Genomic DNA, 17,052 nt, shown 5'->3' on the forward strand with positions numbered 1-17,052 from the left:
GGGCCCTTTAAGAGGACGTCTGGGTTTCCCACCGCCTTCCATCCCACCCGAATGGTCCGAATTCCCACTGTTTTTCACAGCCAGATGTTGTGGGGGCTCCTCTTCCTGGCATGTACTCCATGCTGGGGAGCCTGATGTTGGGGGCTGCGGTCCCTCACTTCTCCAGGGGAACCTCTGTGGCTGAGGTATCCCTCATGATTCTCAATGGTCACACAGAGGTTTGGGGCTCATTTCCCATCTCCTACCCGTCTTGATGTGGCTTCTTCTTTATATTTTTTATGAAGGAGGACTTCTGTTCAGCTAGACTTCAGATGGTTTTCCAGGTTCATTGTTCTATAATTTAGTTATAATTTTAGTGTGTTCATGGAAGGAGTGTTTATCTATTCAGGCACGGTGCTTACCTATTCTGCCATCTTCTACCCTTGGTGTATTTTTATGTGAAGGAAACACAACCATGTGTATTAAAAGATCTCATTTCCAAAAACAGCCCAAATATTTATTTGAGGATAAATGTTTGAAATACCACAGCAAAAGGCATGGAATAATATACCACACATCAATATTGATTATATTTTTTAAAATATATATCCCTTTTGTTTAAATAAGTTTGCATTCCTTTTTTAGTTTTAATTTTTAATATCTAAAAACATGAAACATATTTTTAAATGTAAAACTCAATCTATGCTCTTTTAGAACTGTACATGAAATTGAAGTTGTTTCTAGGATTTCTCTGGTTTGGAAATCATACAGTCCCTTTCCCAATCAAACATACATAGGGACAGACCTTTGGTTTTCATACATGAATGATTAAGGACTCTGTTTATAGTTTTTCAACTCTAATACAGTTATGGCAATAAGGCCTTTGTTATTTTTTAAGTACTTTATATTTGGGTTGAAATTGGGAATACATCCAAGTTATAACTCCAAACAGGTATAGCCCTCCAAATTCTATTTTCTATGCTAAACATCCCCAGATCTTTCCATCAAATGATAATCTCAGATCTTTTACACTATATTGGTTATAATTCTCTGGTTCCATTTTTAATATATGTTATTCTGTTTTGGAAACATTTACTTATATCTTTCTTAAAGTGTCCCCCTATTGAAATTCATTTTTAAAAGCCTTATCTCAATAGAAATTTACATTGAGATTGTGGCAAACTAACAACTGCAGTTCTTTAACTTTTGTGTTATATTTGTGAACATTTTAACACAAACTACGTTAGATCCTCTATCATCTACCTTGTACTTGAACAATTGATTTTTTTAGCCTAAATAGAGGACTTATCATTATCCATTTCAGTTTATTGTTTTCATCGTGTTAAAATAAAACAGGAACTATATTGTATATACAGTATGATTACGACTATGTGAAAAATACACCTACTTGTTAAAAGAAATAAAAAAGAAAATAAATAGACCAAAATTATTGATTATAAATATGGTTAGGTGTTAGGATCATAACTAAATTGCCCTCCCTCCCTTTTTGATAGTTTTCTAATTTTCTTTAATGATACTTAAATGAAAAGTTATATTTAAATAAAAATTAAAATGACTTTCATTTTGTTTGTTTGAACAAACTGTTACATATCCAAAGATACATAAGAAAGAGAACTTGGGAATATTTTAATTGTGGAGTAACAAGAATTCCTAGTTGATAGGGTCTTGGGTGCTGATGTGGCCTGTTGCTCGCCTAAAAGTATAAAAAGCAAAGGGAAAAGGGGAGTTGTTTAATGAGTATAAAGTTTCAGTTTTGCAAGATGAAAATGTTCTGGAAGTCTGTTTCACAACAATGTGTTTTAACACTACTGAACCAGCATTATTTGAAAATGGTTAGGATCGTAAGTTTTATGTTATGTGTGTTTTACCACAACTTTTTAAAAAGTGTGAAAAGAGTCCAACTTTTCAATATTAGGTGTGGTAGACGGAAAAGTGTATGATCACTCAAAGCATTCCGGCTTGGGCAAATTGGTAGAGGTGATTGCATTAATGGAAAAAGTGAATATACATGAGGAGGAGCAATTTGGAGTGGAGATATTAATAGATACTGGGGTGCTTTGCGCCACCTCTTCTTTGCCCAAATGATCTTAGCACTGCTGGAGTAAGCTGTTGCCTGTGTATTGCCAGTGTCCCATCTCAAATGGGAACTGTTGCACCTCTCCTGTTTTCTATCCCAGGGCTTTCTTCTAAGGCATTGGTACCTTCAGCCAGCACACAGTTGCAGCCTGGAAGTGAGAGACAGAGGAATCAACGAATAATTGCTCCAACTTCCCCATCCCTCTCTGAAACAATTTTGAGGCAGGTTCTACAGGGTTCCCAGCATGTCCCCACTGGGTGTGAGCCTCCGTTACTGATGCTGGTAACCAGTTCGATAATCTACCCCCTATTTGTTTGCCTTTTCCCCCAATTCTGCTTTCATACTGTGGGGGCTAAAAAGAAACCCAAAAAACTATTTTCTACTATTTTCTAAATTCTTCTAGCTGGGCTAATAATCAAATTAACAGAGACATGTTAAGAGGAGAAAAAGTACAAAGTTTAGTATGAATGCACATGTTGGGGGTGTCATAAGATATAAGACCCCAAACACATTGGGCAGTTGAGGTTTATATGGCATTATGGAAAAGGAGCAACTGGGTAGGCACCTGAGATTTTGAAGGAAATAGGCAATTCACAGGTAACTGAGGAAGAGTAGAACACATATGGCAGGCAAATTATTGCCAGGTAACCCAGGAACAATGGGGTAGGGGTGGGGGGTAGAATCTAGCTATCAGGCCCCTGTCGGAGGTCTTCTATCTAATGCTAAGGTGATTATACTAAGATTCACTTCTCGGAGCAGGTCTTTCCATCTGAATCTCTGAGGCAGGAAAGGGGGCCTCAACGTTTCTTTCTGAATCTTTTGTTTCTTAAAAACCAGCTTAAAATCAATATCTCAAAAGGCACGTTTTTGTGGAGGCAAAACTTTTATTTCTTTCAATACTCTCAACTCCCTTTTTTCTGCCTTCTAAGATCATCTTCCAAATGAATTAGCTATACCCAAAGCTTGTCTCAAGCTCTGATGAAAACTAAGATAAAGATATTGAGTTACATTTAGGCTATATAAAGTTTTAGGAGTCTTTGGAGGATTAATTGAAGATGTTCATTAGAAAGTTAGAAATTAATTAGCATCACCTCAAAAATAGGTCTTTTGCGTTGTCTTGAGCCAGTTTGCTCTTCGTCTGTCCAAAATTCATTTTTTTCTATCACTCATTTACATTTATCATTGTTCCATGCCCCCTCTCCTATTTTACTGCTCTCTAAAACAGTCTGAGATCGTAAGGAAGTTACGGAACAGAAAGTTTGTTTAAAAAGCGGTCTCACCTGTTTTTCCTCAAATGCATCATATGTGACTATAAACAGCTCTAGTTTCTTTTCAGATAATCTTCTGTCCCTCTTGAGCATCTGTCCAGAGGCTCACACCTAATTTTTTTCTCAATCGAATTGTTCTGGATAAAGGCATGTTCCTTACCTTCTCTGTGCCTTGTTTTCATCAAATGCAAAATACCGTCCTTTAAAAAAATGTGAAAGGATACTATGGAAGATATTTGACCCTGCCTGGTCTTATCAGTCTAAGAAAGGTTAACTCTTGTAACAAAAAAGTTTTCTTTTCTGTCTTAAAAAAAAAAAAATACATCTAGCAACCCATTATGTCCATGTGTCATATCTTATTGGAGGCACAGTGTCAGAAATATGGTTGAAATCTGGAGAAAACCAGGATCTTTGGCACTTTTCCAAAGGCTGAAAGAAATCCTTGCAGAAATGAAAGCATTTTGTGTCCTAAGAGAAGTGAAATTTTTCTGGTTGAATCAAAACTGTAGTCTCCAGGAGAACAAAAAACGAAAAGTTGGGAGATGAAATGATTAATCCACTCTTGGAAGTTAGAGCACTGTGTTGTGGCGAGAACGCTGTGATCGTGTTTCCTTATCCCAATCCTTCAACAAGCACAATGATCCTCGTCTCCTGAGATTTCATTTTCCCCCTGTGCTTTGTTTCTCCCTGTTTTATACCTACTCTCTATTGTCTTCTTCAGAAATATTTTTTTTTCCAGGATACTTATCCTCTTCAGAAGGTTTAGAGGACTTGTTGATTTGACTTAAGTTTAAAGAGAATTATTAGAAGTTGGGCATTTAAAACACAGTAATTCAAGGATTTTCACACACACAAAAATAACAACTTTAAATAAAACATATAAAAGAAAGAAGAATAATCAAATGTTGGTGATGAAAGAAAATCAGAAATATTCTCTTTCTTCTCCTAAGTTTATATGTAAGAAAAGGAAAGTCCATGCTGTTTAAGTGATATCTTTAAAGCCGCATACCGACAATCAGCATTGGCAGGACTGAAACACCATTGATCATTTAATGTAGTTTAATTGAAATAGGCTGCAGTATAGTCAGTAAAGCCTGAGATTAGAAGTAGAGATAAGCGATTTTTGCTTGTTGATCCTATATTTATGACATTTTTCTTATTTTTAAAGATTCTTAGTTATTAATCTAATCACTTGTACAGATTTACATTTTACAGTTGAGGAAAGCCGGAAAGATGGAGGAAGTAAGTACCTTGGCCAACCACATGGTTAATCAATGGCACAGCCAGAAACAAAACCTATTCATCCATTCATTTCTTCACTCATGCAATAACTATTTCCTGGTGCCTTGTCAGTTGCAGGCATCATGCTAGGGAATGGGGATTCAAATAGTGACGAAAACAGACACAGTTCTTGCTCTCATGGAATTTATGGTAGGCCATGGCTAGGCTGCTATATATTATTTAATGATGACATAAGAAAGAGAACTTAGGAACATTTAATTGTGGAGTGGCAATTCCTAGTTGATAGGATCTTAGTTGCTGATGTGGCCTGCTCCCCTAGCCTCCAAGTATATAAGGCAGTAGGCTTGTGGTTTTTTGGCTCCTCTTACAGGCTTGGTTCTTTAAAAGATGGAATAAACCAATGCATTTTGCACACACTAGCGTGAGGAGGAACTGAGAAGTAACAAGTGGTCACATACTCTCCCTTGTAAACTCTTGCGGTGCGCAACTTTTACTCTGCTTAATTATTGGTTCTGCAGTAAAGCAAAGTGAAAGCACCTTTGCTAACATCTAGGTTGCCTTTCTTGTCAGTATTTAAATCCAGATCAATCTTTGTGGCCCAGTCTGGCTTAGAGCTTATTGTCCAGTGAAAGCTACAAAAACTGTAGCTAACTGTAGAGTCCACCCCTTGGATGAGGGTGACCGGCGGCAGGTCTCATGCCGCTTGTTGATTGCAAACAAGATCACATAAAAAAGCTTCCACCTTTAATTTCATTTATACACTTTGTAAATCATCCTACTGAGTTGCAGTTGTACACACTGATCTTTACTTTCAAACAGCTTTTATTTAATCATTAGAGGAAGGTTGGTACAGCATACTTAAGAATTTAATGAAAGAATTAGGCTTATTTTAACCTAGTGCCTGAAAAAAAATTGTTGAAGCAAATGTCATTTTTGGAGAGATTATCAGGACCTATTACATACTCAATTCCTTTCTCAGCTCAGGCTGTGTGGGAGACAGACATTACACTACTTATCCCATAAAAAGCTATGTAGAAAAAAAAGCTATATAGCTACAAATGTGGTATGTAGGGATACTTTTAAAAGAAGGATACTTTTAAAAGAGTGATACTTTGAAAACACATCCTGGGAGGGTCTTATCTAGATTTGGGTGGGAGATGGGTCAGGGAAGGCTTTTATGAGAAAGCAGCTTTTAAGCTGAGATATTTTTAAAAAAATAAATAAATACCCGAATAAGAGAGAAGAAATTAGTCAAGGAAAATTATGTGAAGTGAAGGATTCATTTCAGAAGACAGAAGACTATGTAACTTTTCTCTGATATTTTTTCATATTTTCCATTTAAAGGACTGAATCTCTTACACATTGTCATTTATATAGCATTACATATATCTTAGGGCCAATTAAAACCCAATTAACGGGGTGGCTGGTTAGCTCAGTTGGTTAGAACATGGTGCTGATAACACCAAGGTTGCCGGTTCAATCCCCGCATGGGCCAATGTGAGCTGCTCCTTCCTTAAAAAAAAAAACCAAACAAACAGAAAAAATTAATTCAGGTCTTCCTTGTGGTGATGGTTTCATGTGTATGCATTTGTCAAAACTTTCTACACCAAAAAGAATAAATTTTACTGTATGTAAATTTTAAAAAGAAACACAAACAAAATAAAACCAAATAGGAATTAAGTATAGCATTGACTACTGTTGTCTAGTTGCTCCTTCAGCCTAATGTTGAACACCAGCAAGTATAATCATATCCAAGTGTGTACATGATTATGTGTGCTTCCTGGGAATTCTACTCCCCATGTGAATGGAATGTTTGCTCTTGTTTTATTTGACTGTTTTATATTTCTAACACAAGCACTTGTTAGTATGGCTTTAATATGTAGACACACTGAGAAAATCTCTAGAAGAAAAATGCGTTTTGTAACATACTGATTTGACAAATGGAGTGTCATTTGAAGGCTTGATTGTGGCATTATGCGTGACAGGTGCCTTTGTTATCTAGAAGAGATATGGCTGCACGCACTGGTACAACACATGATACAGGTGCCTGAATGTCATCACTCCAGTAATGAGAAGACATGAGAGATCATGATTTCATAGCCTGCAAAACTTGTGCACCATTGTTGTTAACGCAGAGGGCTTTCATTTCTCTACATGTCTTCTGATGATATAGTCTCTGATATTTTTGACAATGGAAATTCCATCTGATTTTTACCACTGGGGTAAATAGCATTTTCTTTACCTTTCACAGAATTGAAGAAATCTGACTTTGAAAAGGAAAGTTCATTTAGATGCACTTGTTGATTTGCATCAAAATGAAAATCCCCTCTCCTCCTAAATGATTTTCTCCAAAATCTGTGAAAGGAAAAAGAGGGATTGTATTTGGATGGTCAACACAATTGGGGTGCCCAATGTACCCGGAAAGGACAGTACTACTTCATTTATGTGTATTAGCTCCATAATTTTTACAACAATAATCAAAACAGCACTCAGATGCAGAGGTTATTAATGTCTCCATTATACAGATGAGGAGACTGAAGCCCTGAGAGGTTAAGAAACTTGCTCAAGGTTGCAAGATTAGGAAGTGTTCTGAGCCTCCCTGTCTCCGAGGATCAATTGTGTGTTCTATGGGCCAAGGTTAGTTGTGCTTGTGGAGAAGAGTAATACTGGATAATTCACTCAAGCAGCCTTTAGTGCCGATGTTTAGGTGTATGCTGATTTCCTCCTGTTGGATGCCTACCTTCCCGTATTGTGTCAATTCATATTTAGACCTCAGTACTTTCTGGTTTCCAGCATTTACATAGAAGGTAGTTTCCGGTGATTCCCTTTAAGAAGCTGTAACCGAAGAGTCCCTCAGGGTTTTGTTTCATTGACAATCCTACTTTCAATGGCAATCGATCAGGTGTAAAACAATTGCAAAGGAAAGTGCAGGAGTTTCCCTCCTCTTTATTAATAAGTACAACAGTAATATTTTAAATAACAATTTCAAATGTTTCAAAATGCTGTGCCATTGAAAGACAATTCCTTTATGTTTTTCTTTCTTAAAACACATCGACCTTTAAATTTTTTAATCTTCGACATGCCCAAAACTTTTATCCTGATGCTGTGTTATATTACACATACACTCCTGTTGCTCATTTTTCTCTAAAACAAATCAAAGCACATTGCAGATGAAACTTAATGCAGTAAGAGGCCCTAAAATACATTTTAAAACACTTTTACAGTTAATCATACATGAGAAGAACCTTAAAGCTGACAAGTTTGTATCTCAGTTTTGCTAATGGAGAAAATGAGGTGAAAATGGATTAGAGTGTATTTGAAGTGTGGGGGTTGGAAGTGAGTCTCCCACAGTTATGCCACCCTGGCATGCAGATTATTGTGAGCTGAAAACAATTAAAGCCCAACAACTCAGGAAGAGCTTTCTCCCATCCCCACTCCTGCCCCTTTCCTTCTTAAAGAGATTCAGCTAGAAAAGAAAACCTGCTTCAGAAAGGGAATCTTAACGTAATCACTTTAGCATATTCACTTAAGCACATTCGAATAAAATGTGGTAGACAGGAAGGATCCAAGCAAAAATGTGTTCACTAGATTCCCTTCTGTCCCATTGTTTCTGAGTTGCCTAACAAGAATTTGTTTGCCACTTTCTCAGCTACCTGTGAATGTCTATTTCCCCTTTGAAACCCCAAACCCCTTCCCCCCTTTTCCCCTTTGCCCAAAATGACATATATACCTCATTTTGATTCATTGTCTTTGGAATTCTCATGCTTATGCAGATTCCCCATGCACATGTATTAAAATTTGATTTTTTTCTGTTAATCTGCTGTATGACATTTGAATTATATTGTTACAGGAGAGTGGGCCCTCCTTGGTGGGGTGTCCAGGTTCTTGGCATATTGAGCAAAGAATTGAATGAGATACTGAGGTAAAGTAGTGAAAAGGCAGTTTATTAGAAGAAAAAGTACACGTCAAAGAAATAGAAGTGGGCTGAGTGGGAAGCAGTGGCTAGAGGGTCATTATTAGAAGAGAAAGTACACTCCAAAGGGATTGGAGAGGGGCCCGAGCAAAGGCAAGACTCAAGAGGCACTGACTGGTGAGGACTTGGAGTTTGTATCCCTTTTTCTCCCACATGCGCTGTTCCTTTCCAGGCATGAGACCAGTTAATTGACACGTGTGATTGACAAACCATTACCTCATGTTTTTAAACTGTGCATGTTCCTTCCCAGAATTCAGTCTGTTATAATGATATTAATGAACTTCTGGGTATATGTATGATATTATAATGAGGGCATGCTGAGGCCCAGGTCAAATGAAGGTCGTTGTGGCCTTTACTGCGCAGGTATGAGTAACTGGTCTAATCCAGTTGGGTATTTTGTACTCACTTGTTTCCTCATAGGGGTAGATAATTACAGTGAAAAGGGGAAGTTTTGGGCTGAGAGGGGAGGTCGTTTGGGTGGTCGCATTCTGTGGGTTGTGCAGGAATGGAGAGACCCAATGCCTATCTCTAACTGCCTGCCTTGTTTTCCCTTTGAGAGACATGATCCCCATAAAATCTCTATGGGAAGTTGAGGGACAGGGGATCTTTTCTTCTGTATCTGCTTCCTGCTGGGCAGAGGCATAGAGCTGTCCCTCCCTATTGGGGATTCACAGAACTCTCGTCCTGTCTGATATTAGATAACAGGAAGGGGTCTTGAGGTCCGCCTGGAAGACCATGTTGGCTTCTCTTGGTTGGAACTGGTAATCTTGCTGGGGTGTCATCTGTATCTCCAAGGCCCCTAAATGAGGGAAAATAGATTTTGGTTAAATAGAGTTAAAAGTGTTGACCCAAGAAGCAAGACCCAAAGCCACCGACGCAAGGTGGCTGTGTGATAGAAATTCTGTTCAGCTTCCTGGAACCTGTGGTGTTTTCCTCTGGTTAATCCTGTCATTCAGGTGGCGGTGTTCACCCAGGAGCTGGGCCTGGAATGACCTGGAGCAAGAGGCAGGGGACTTCTATGATTCAGGCTAGGAACAGTCTTCTGTTTAAGATTAAAAAGCTGATTTGAAAGGTCATTAAGATCAGGAACTAGGGAACTAAGAAACTGGGGGAAAGGAAACTTAAGGAAAGGGAAACTTAAAATCCCTACAGAAAAGAAACCTTAAAGTTTTTCAGTGGGGGGCTAGTAGCTTGGCCCGTATTAATATGACCAGCCGGAAGAACTGAAGCGGGAAGGGGTAAGTTTCCCCAGCCCTGATACAAGTGATCTTCTCTAGCTACTCAGGCACTGTGAGATTATTTGTTTGATTTTACGACACATAGCTTTACCTGCCATGGCATTAGGGTGGCTGCTACAAGGGTATTCCAACATGGAAATCTGAAGCGAAACCCCTTTCTTTTAAAGGGTGTACCAGTTGTCTGGACTGATCCCCATATTCTGCAAACTGCTGCACCAGGTGAAGGCCTTAGAGTCAGAAAAGGTGACACGCAAGTGGCTCTTGCTGCCTTTCTATAGTTCTGACAATAAAAAGGATCACGATTTGAAGAAGATAGTTGAAAATGCAATGGGCGTCTTGACTTGGGTTTTCTTCCTTTCCTTTAGTGTTCTTCAGAATAAGGCAGATAAATCTCATTCATCCTACCACTTACAAATGTCTACAGGAATTGTCTTTCAGTTGCAGAGATACCTGTAGGGAATAATCCAGCCTTGTAAAAAGCTACTGGACCAGGCTCTTCTGCCACAAATTATGACATGCAACAACATTATTTATCTTACTATCTGCGTCTCTCCAAAGGCAAGATGAACTGATTAAAATATTTTTATATTCATACATTAGTTCGACCTTTTTTTGTATATTAAGGAAGTATATTTGTTTGACAAATTCAACAAACAACTCTAATTTTAATTATAAATTAAATTTGCATAGTGATTTCACATTCACAGCCACACCTGCATTCTTATTTACTTCTCAAAACAAAGGACATCAGAACAGAAATTATTATCTCTATTTTTTACAGAGAATGAGAATAAGGTACTGAGGTTTGACCAGGGCTATGCAGTTACTCTGTGTGTGTTCTTATGTGGAGAATTCAGGTATATTGGTTCTCATTAGGGGGTCTTTTCTACCACTCCCCCTGCTGTCTTCACAGAATGAACAAGGTTTTGAAATGCTGCAGGCTTCCTCTCTGCTGTGCTGGAATTCTAAGAAATCTAGATTATGAGGTTTGCTTTGTTTTGCGTTCAAATATGGGTACCACAATGAACTGGCTGCATTTCTGTCCCCACATAGTCCCCATTTTCTGGCTCATGGACCCTCTATCTGTGTGTGGTCCTCATTACAAAATTCTTACAAGAAATAAGGTTTAAAATGTTAACTGGTGTTTGGTACACGTGTGTAAGAACAACAGTGAACACACCCCCACACCCGACTTCTCCTTTTCTTACTTATTTCTTCTCATATCTATCCACACAAATATGGGGGGTGGGGACGGGTGGATGGAGTTGTAAAGAAAATTCAAAGTGAAAACAAAATCAGAGCAGCATCTCTGAGGCAATTTCACTCATTCAAAACTCATAAGGTGAAATAGAATGTCTCAACTAGAATGCTGTTTCTCCTTGTCTTACTCTACCTGAAATCTCATAAAGGATACGTTGAAGTCCCTGAGAAGTAGAGCCTGAAATAACATATCCTAAGCTGGGGAGAAGACTCTCAATCATTAGATTCATTTATTCATTCATCAAATATTTATTGGGCACCCACAATGTATTAAGTATCATTCTTGCTGTTTGGCAAATATTTGTGAACAGAGGAAAGATCCTTACCTCATGGAGTTTATATGCTAGCAGGGTGAAACAGACACCGAACAATACACATAGTACAAGAATTGTACCCTAGAGTATGTTAGAAAGTGATAAATGCAGCAAAGCAGAGTTGTAAGAGCATTGGTCCTAGAATCAGACTGTCTGAGCTTGAACCTCACCTCCACCACTTCCTAGCTGTGTGACTTGCTTAAGTTACTTACCCTCTCTGTGCCTCAGTCTCTTATGACCTATTGAATAGACAATAGTACCTACTCCCTGAGGTTGCTATGTGCATTAGATGACTTAATACCTGGCTAGAATGCCTGGCTCACAGAGCCGTGTAACTGTCTATTAAATAAATCATTGCTGTTTGGAAACAAAAATTAAAAGAAAAATAGCTTGGGTGTTAGGGAGTATGTGGAAGGTGCAGTTTCATATGAGGTGGTCAGGTGACATTTGAGAAGAAAAAATATGAACAAAGCCTTGAAAAAGGTGAAAGAGTTAGCCAGACAAATATATTGGGAAAGCACAATCCAAACAGAGGCAGTGGTCTTTGTGAATGTCCTAACGTGAGCATGTGGCTGCTGAGTGGGAAAATGCAGGGAAGCCAGTGGCTTGAATGGAGTGAGCCCAGGCATTGCGTAGGAGTTTGAAATTCTCCACCGGGAGGATTTTAGCTTTTCTTTTGAGTGAAATGAGAAGTGATTGGTAGTTTTAAGAAGAGGAGTGGTGTAAACTGACTTTTATCATTAAAAAGATTATTTTGCAGCGTTGAAAATAAATTGTAGGGCAAAAGGCCCACAGCAGGGAGACCAGTGATCCATGTGAGAGGTGATGACTTACATGGAGCATTGCAGTGGTTGGGAAGAAGCGTTTGGATTGTGCATATATTTGGAAGATAAAGGAAAAGGAGTTTCAGATGGACTGCATATAGTGGGCACAAGGAAGAGAAAAATCAAGGCTGGATTTAAGATAGAAAGTTCTCTTAAGGATTTCTCCTGTCTGCCCTCCTTCCTTCCACCATTTATTCATCCACCACCATTTTTTCTTTGCATATAATGCCAAGAGAGCTCCCAAGTCTAGGGAAAATCGTACTGTAAGGAAAGGAGAGTGGATTTGTGAGAGACAATGAAACAGAAGAGAGACGCATAATCCATCTGGAGAAGGAATTCAGGAGGCAGCCCCTCCCACAGAATATTGTGGAGAACAGCTCCAACTCTAAAGGGATACAGAGGGAAGGCTTGATGGCCCCGTCCTCATAATATTTAGCTCTGTGGTAATCTTTCACAGGAAGAGGCAGGTTCAAGAAATTTCCCTGAACCGGTGTGGATTTCTTTATTTCTATGTTTTGGGGAACAGAAGGTTAGAAAATGTAAAAATAAATATTGGTACTGTCTTTGAAAAAGGTAAGGTTTTATCTCCTCTATGTCTGTCTCCTTCCCAGTCCTTTTAGTCTTTCATTCTCTTCCTTCTCCATGGATGGGAATAAGTGATATCTAAATATCTAAACTGTCAAAGAATAATTGATTACTTCAGGAATTGATACTGACTTTTTCCAATGATACCTATTAAACTGACATACCTGCCTCTACATAGAAACAGCCCAGAACCACTCACAAGGGCACTCAAAATGATTATTTGCTGAAGGTGATTATCATATAGAAAACATCTTCTTTGCCCCATTTTTCATGCCCTCCCAACATTTCTTTGCACTCTCTCTTCTTCTGCTTCCCTTCCTCCACTCTTACCAGCTGCATATTCATCCATAAAACCTATTTAGAGTTTGATGCCATGAAGCCCTGTATTATTAAACTAATTTCCTTTAAAAAGGAATTTTCCTCAAACCTGACCACATTCACTCACTCACTGACAGATGTTGCAGCCCCAGGCTGCATTTCTTGGGAGTAGGCAGAGGAAAGGAATGGATTCATCGATATCTTCTGTCAGAAGTCAGTACACTATCATAGCCCTCCTGGGCCTTAAGCAGGTGCTCCTGCTTTTCTTCTGACAATAGCAAAGGTTCCCAAGACCCCAGATGACAGCCCCTATGTTAGTACTTAGGGGCTCCGCAGACAGGTGTTTCTCTGTATATTCAGACAACAGGTGTTTGCCTGGTGCCGCCTGCCAAAAGCCAGAGCCAGAGTAGAAAACAAAACCCATTTGCAAAAATGATTACTGTAATTAAGAGCGATGGTAATGCAAACGATGAAATCACAGACGCACTTACACTCACACTCTTCCAACTCCGCTGTCCCCTTGATAGAGGAAATGACAGACCTAGCATTACAATGTACTTTTTATCCTTTCATGTTTTTTCCTTAAAAAAAAAAATTAAAGCATAATATATGTATTGTACTTTGAAATGCTAACAGTCTCACTTCTTTCGGGGAGAAATTGAAATGATTACTAAGCTACCGTTTTTCTCCAAAAATAACACCTAGCCGGACCATCAGCTCTAATACATCTTTTGGAGCAAAAATTAATATAAGACCCGATCTTATTTTAATATAATATAAGACCGGGTATAAAATAATATAATCACCACATCATATGTTAATTTTTGCTCCAAAAGACACATTAGAGCTGATGATCCAGCTAGGTCTTATTTTCGGGGAAACACGGTATCTTTTGAAACCATTCCTCATAAGGATTCTCAGTTAGGAGTTATATGTTCTGCTTTTGGGGATTACAAGGCAGTGTATGCTGAAAGGAGACCCCTTTTGAGGAGCTTATGATTTACCTGAGCCTGTGTATACCTATAAGAAAAGTGAAACAGCTCAGCAGTAATCCAACTACAATGCTTTTGGTGGTGACTTTTATCACAGTTCCATTGTGTGCCCATCCCTCTGACTCTCAGCAGGAAGTCGCCTCATTTACAACCAATGAAAGTCATGATCTGTATATGCTATGTGCTCTTCAATCCCTCCCTTAAGGATCAAGCAGGAGCTTCAAAGATAGGGCAGATAGCAGAATGATTTGCATAGGTAAATTCTTTTGTAAAAAAAATCTGTGAACATGAACATATATATATGACTAATTCATATACCAAGGGTGCCAAAAAAAATGTCTACAAGTGGACACTTTGGTCAATGTTGCTCAAGCAGTCATTCGCCGTAATCAGAAGTGTCTGGACGCTGATGGGAACCACTTTGAGCACCTCTTGTAATTGCAGAAGTCAAACGTGACTTGTAGTCATCTTTTGTTATCAGTATATATTGAGCATTACAATTTTAATAGTTTTCCCTTTCTTAAAATGTGTATACATTTTTTTGGCACTGCTCGGATCTGAGCTAGCTACTAGAATGAAAAACAAAGGGTGGTATTAGCCAAGGGAGAGGACACAGATAGATCAGAAGTCATAGACGTGATTTTCATGTTATCTCTATAGGATCACAATATTCAAAATAAATTATATGTGTTATGTCCCTCTGCACCATTGTAAATCCCTTGTACATGTTACATACCAGCTGAGGGGGAAGTGATGTGTGTAGTTTAACTCTAGCTGTTGTATACTGTGATTATTAAATGCTTTTATACCGTGATTATCAAAAGAATGGGCCAGGATTTTTGAGCTAGCAATTTTGCAGTGTAAAAAAACACACACACAAAAAACAAAACAACAACAACAACAAAAACTAAACAGGAAGAAACAAAAATGACTGTTCACAAATAATTCTTCTAGAAGCCGCAGGAATGGGCTGCTGCTTTTTGTTATTTGTTTTTTAATTTTTTTAGTTAAGCTGAAATCACTTTTTGGACTTCTCAGAAAATCCCTGCTTTCAGAAAAAGTATGCAGGGAGTATTTCTCCAGAACGTGAGGCCTAACCTTTTCTTAGGAAAAAGAAATCTAAACTGAAGCAAGACATTCACATGCTATTATTGAAGATATCTCTAAATTTTGTGTACTTGCTCTCCAACAGTTGCATTTCCAATTTTAATCCCCCTACCCCTTTGACACTGAAGAAAATAAGCATCTTATTATGTGGGGGAAAAAAGCTTATAGTCTGTGTCAACTGGCTCTCAGACCTAGTCTGAAAAACCAGCTTTGATCAAATTACTTTCTGAACAAATGGCCTTTGACTGGGTTGGTGAATGGATAGCCCAGGCACCCTGGGTTTCAGCAGCTTCCTATCTGTTTATCGCGGGTACCAGGCTTGGTCTCACTTCTGTTCTGTTCCCCTGTCTCATTTGGCACAAGAAGGAAGCCCTAGAAGAGGACACTGTTCTTCCTTTCTCTCTATCCTCACCCTCATTTTTTCTTGAATGAATGCCCATTTGCTGATGGCCTGTTTTCTGATACAAACAAAAGATCCAGAATACTAGAACTATTCCAATAGCAGCAATTCTAACTCACCCTTTTTTTTCTCTCCTAGATGAGAAAAGTCTCTGATTCCCCACCCTTCTTGTGGGGAATCAAGACTGGTAGTAAGCCACCTCTCTGTATATACTCAGAATTACCTCTCTAGATATTATTTGATACAGATGTGCCAGGAACACAACCCATTACAAAGGGCAGAGTGGGCTCTGTTTGGGGAAAGGGATGGTGGCATGATCTTCCAAAATGACTTTTCACTCATGTATAACAAGCATAACTGCATCCTCTATCTTTTATAGCTGGCCATACACAGGGTAAAGGACTTCTAGTAGTTTAAGAGCAGTCATTTCCTGGCAAGTGGATATTGTGCACTGAGACAACTGGGGACCTGTGGTGCTTTGGGATTCAGGCATGGATGTACCAGAAGCTTAAACAAAAACAGTCACTGATTAGTTGGAAAGCACCTGAGTTGAGCTTTATAGTTGAGCTTTAATTGAGCTTTGAGTTACTTTTTCTTTCTTTCTTTCTCTCTCTCTCTCTCTTTTTTTTTTTTAGAAAAAGTAACTGATTTCATTGAGCCAATTCAGGTCACAAAAAAACCTCTTTCTTCTAGCAAAAGTTGCTTTGCTTTCTGACTCTATAGATATAGAGAAGACCAGCTGCCTGTGGCCATGTCAAAACAAATGCCTCCTCAGAGGGAAGTAATAGACCCTGTAGAAAGAGGAAGAGATCTAACCTCAGGACCTGCAGAATTTCCAATCATACCATCATCACCCTGCATGTACACTCTTAGTCTTTGTTTCCTTCTCACAGTGGGCCCTTCCTACCCTCTCAGCCTGCTCAATGCTCCTTTAGCCACAGGCTATTTGTTGTGTAGTTGCTGCCAACTTGGCTGGTGAGAAGCCAGGCCTGGAGGAAATAGAGGGTCCTGGCAAGAACACTGGCTGAAGGCCCAACAGGGTCAGCTTCTGATTCCTCCCACAATACAACTGTGCCTCCATTAAAATTGGTATGGAACTAGAAGTCACTGCGGAGTCATCAGGGACCTGGTTAGCAAAAAGTTGTCCTACTATCCAGATACAGCCTCTGAGTACGGGTGGCAGGAATGGAGAGGGAGGACCATATGGTCCTTTAGGGCCAGGATCAAGCAGCTCACTTAGGAAAACATTCTGAAAACCTCTAGGCTTTTTGTCTGCTTGGATCAAAACAAGACCAGGCAAACCTCAGAGTGTGGGCACCTGCAAGAGGGAAGATATGGAGCCACTGAAGTTCTCTGAAAAAATGCCTGTGTGAGGTCTTGTTGGCACAGTGGCAACATGGTTCCAGAGTAGAAGAGCCTCTTGGGACACTGGCATGCACTGCGCAGGATTGCTC

The sequence above is a fragment of the Rhinolophus ferrumequinum genome, chromosome 5, assembly GCF_004115265.2.
Source record: "Rhinolophus ferrumequinum isolate MPI-CBG mRhiFer1 chromosome 5, mRhiFer1_v1.p, whole genome shotgun sequence".
Classification (NCBI taxonomy): domain Eukaryota; kingdom Metazoa; phylum Chordata; class Mammalia; order Chiroptera; family Rhinolophidae; genus Rhinolophus; species Rhinolophus ferrumequinum.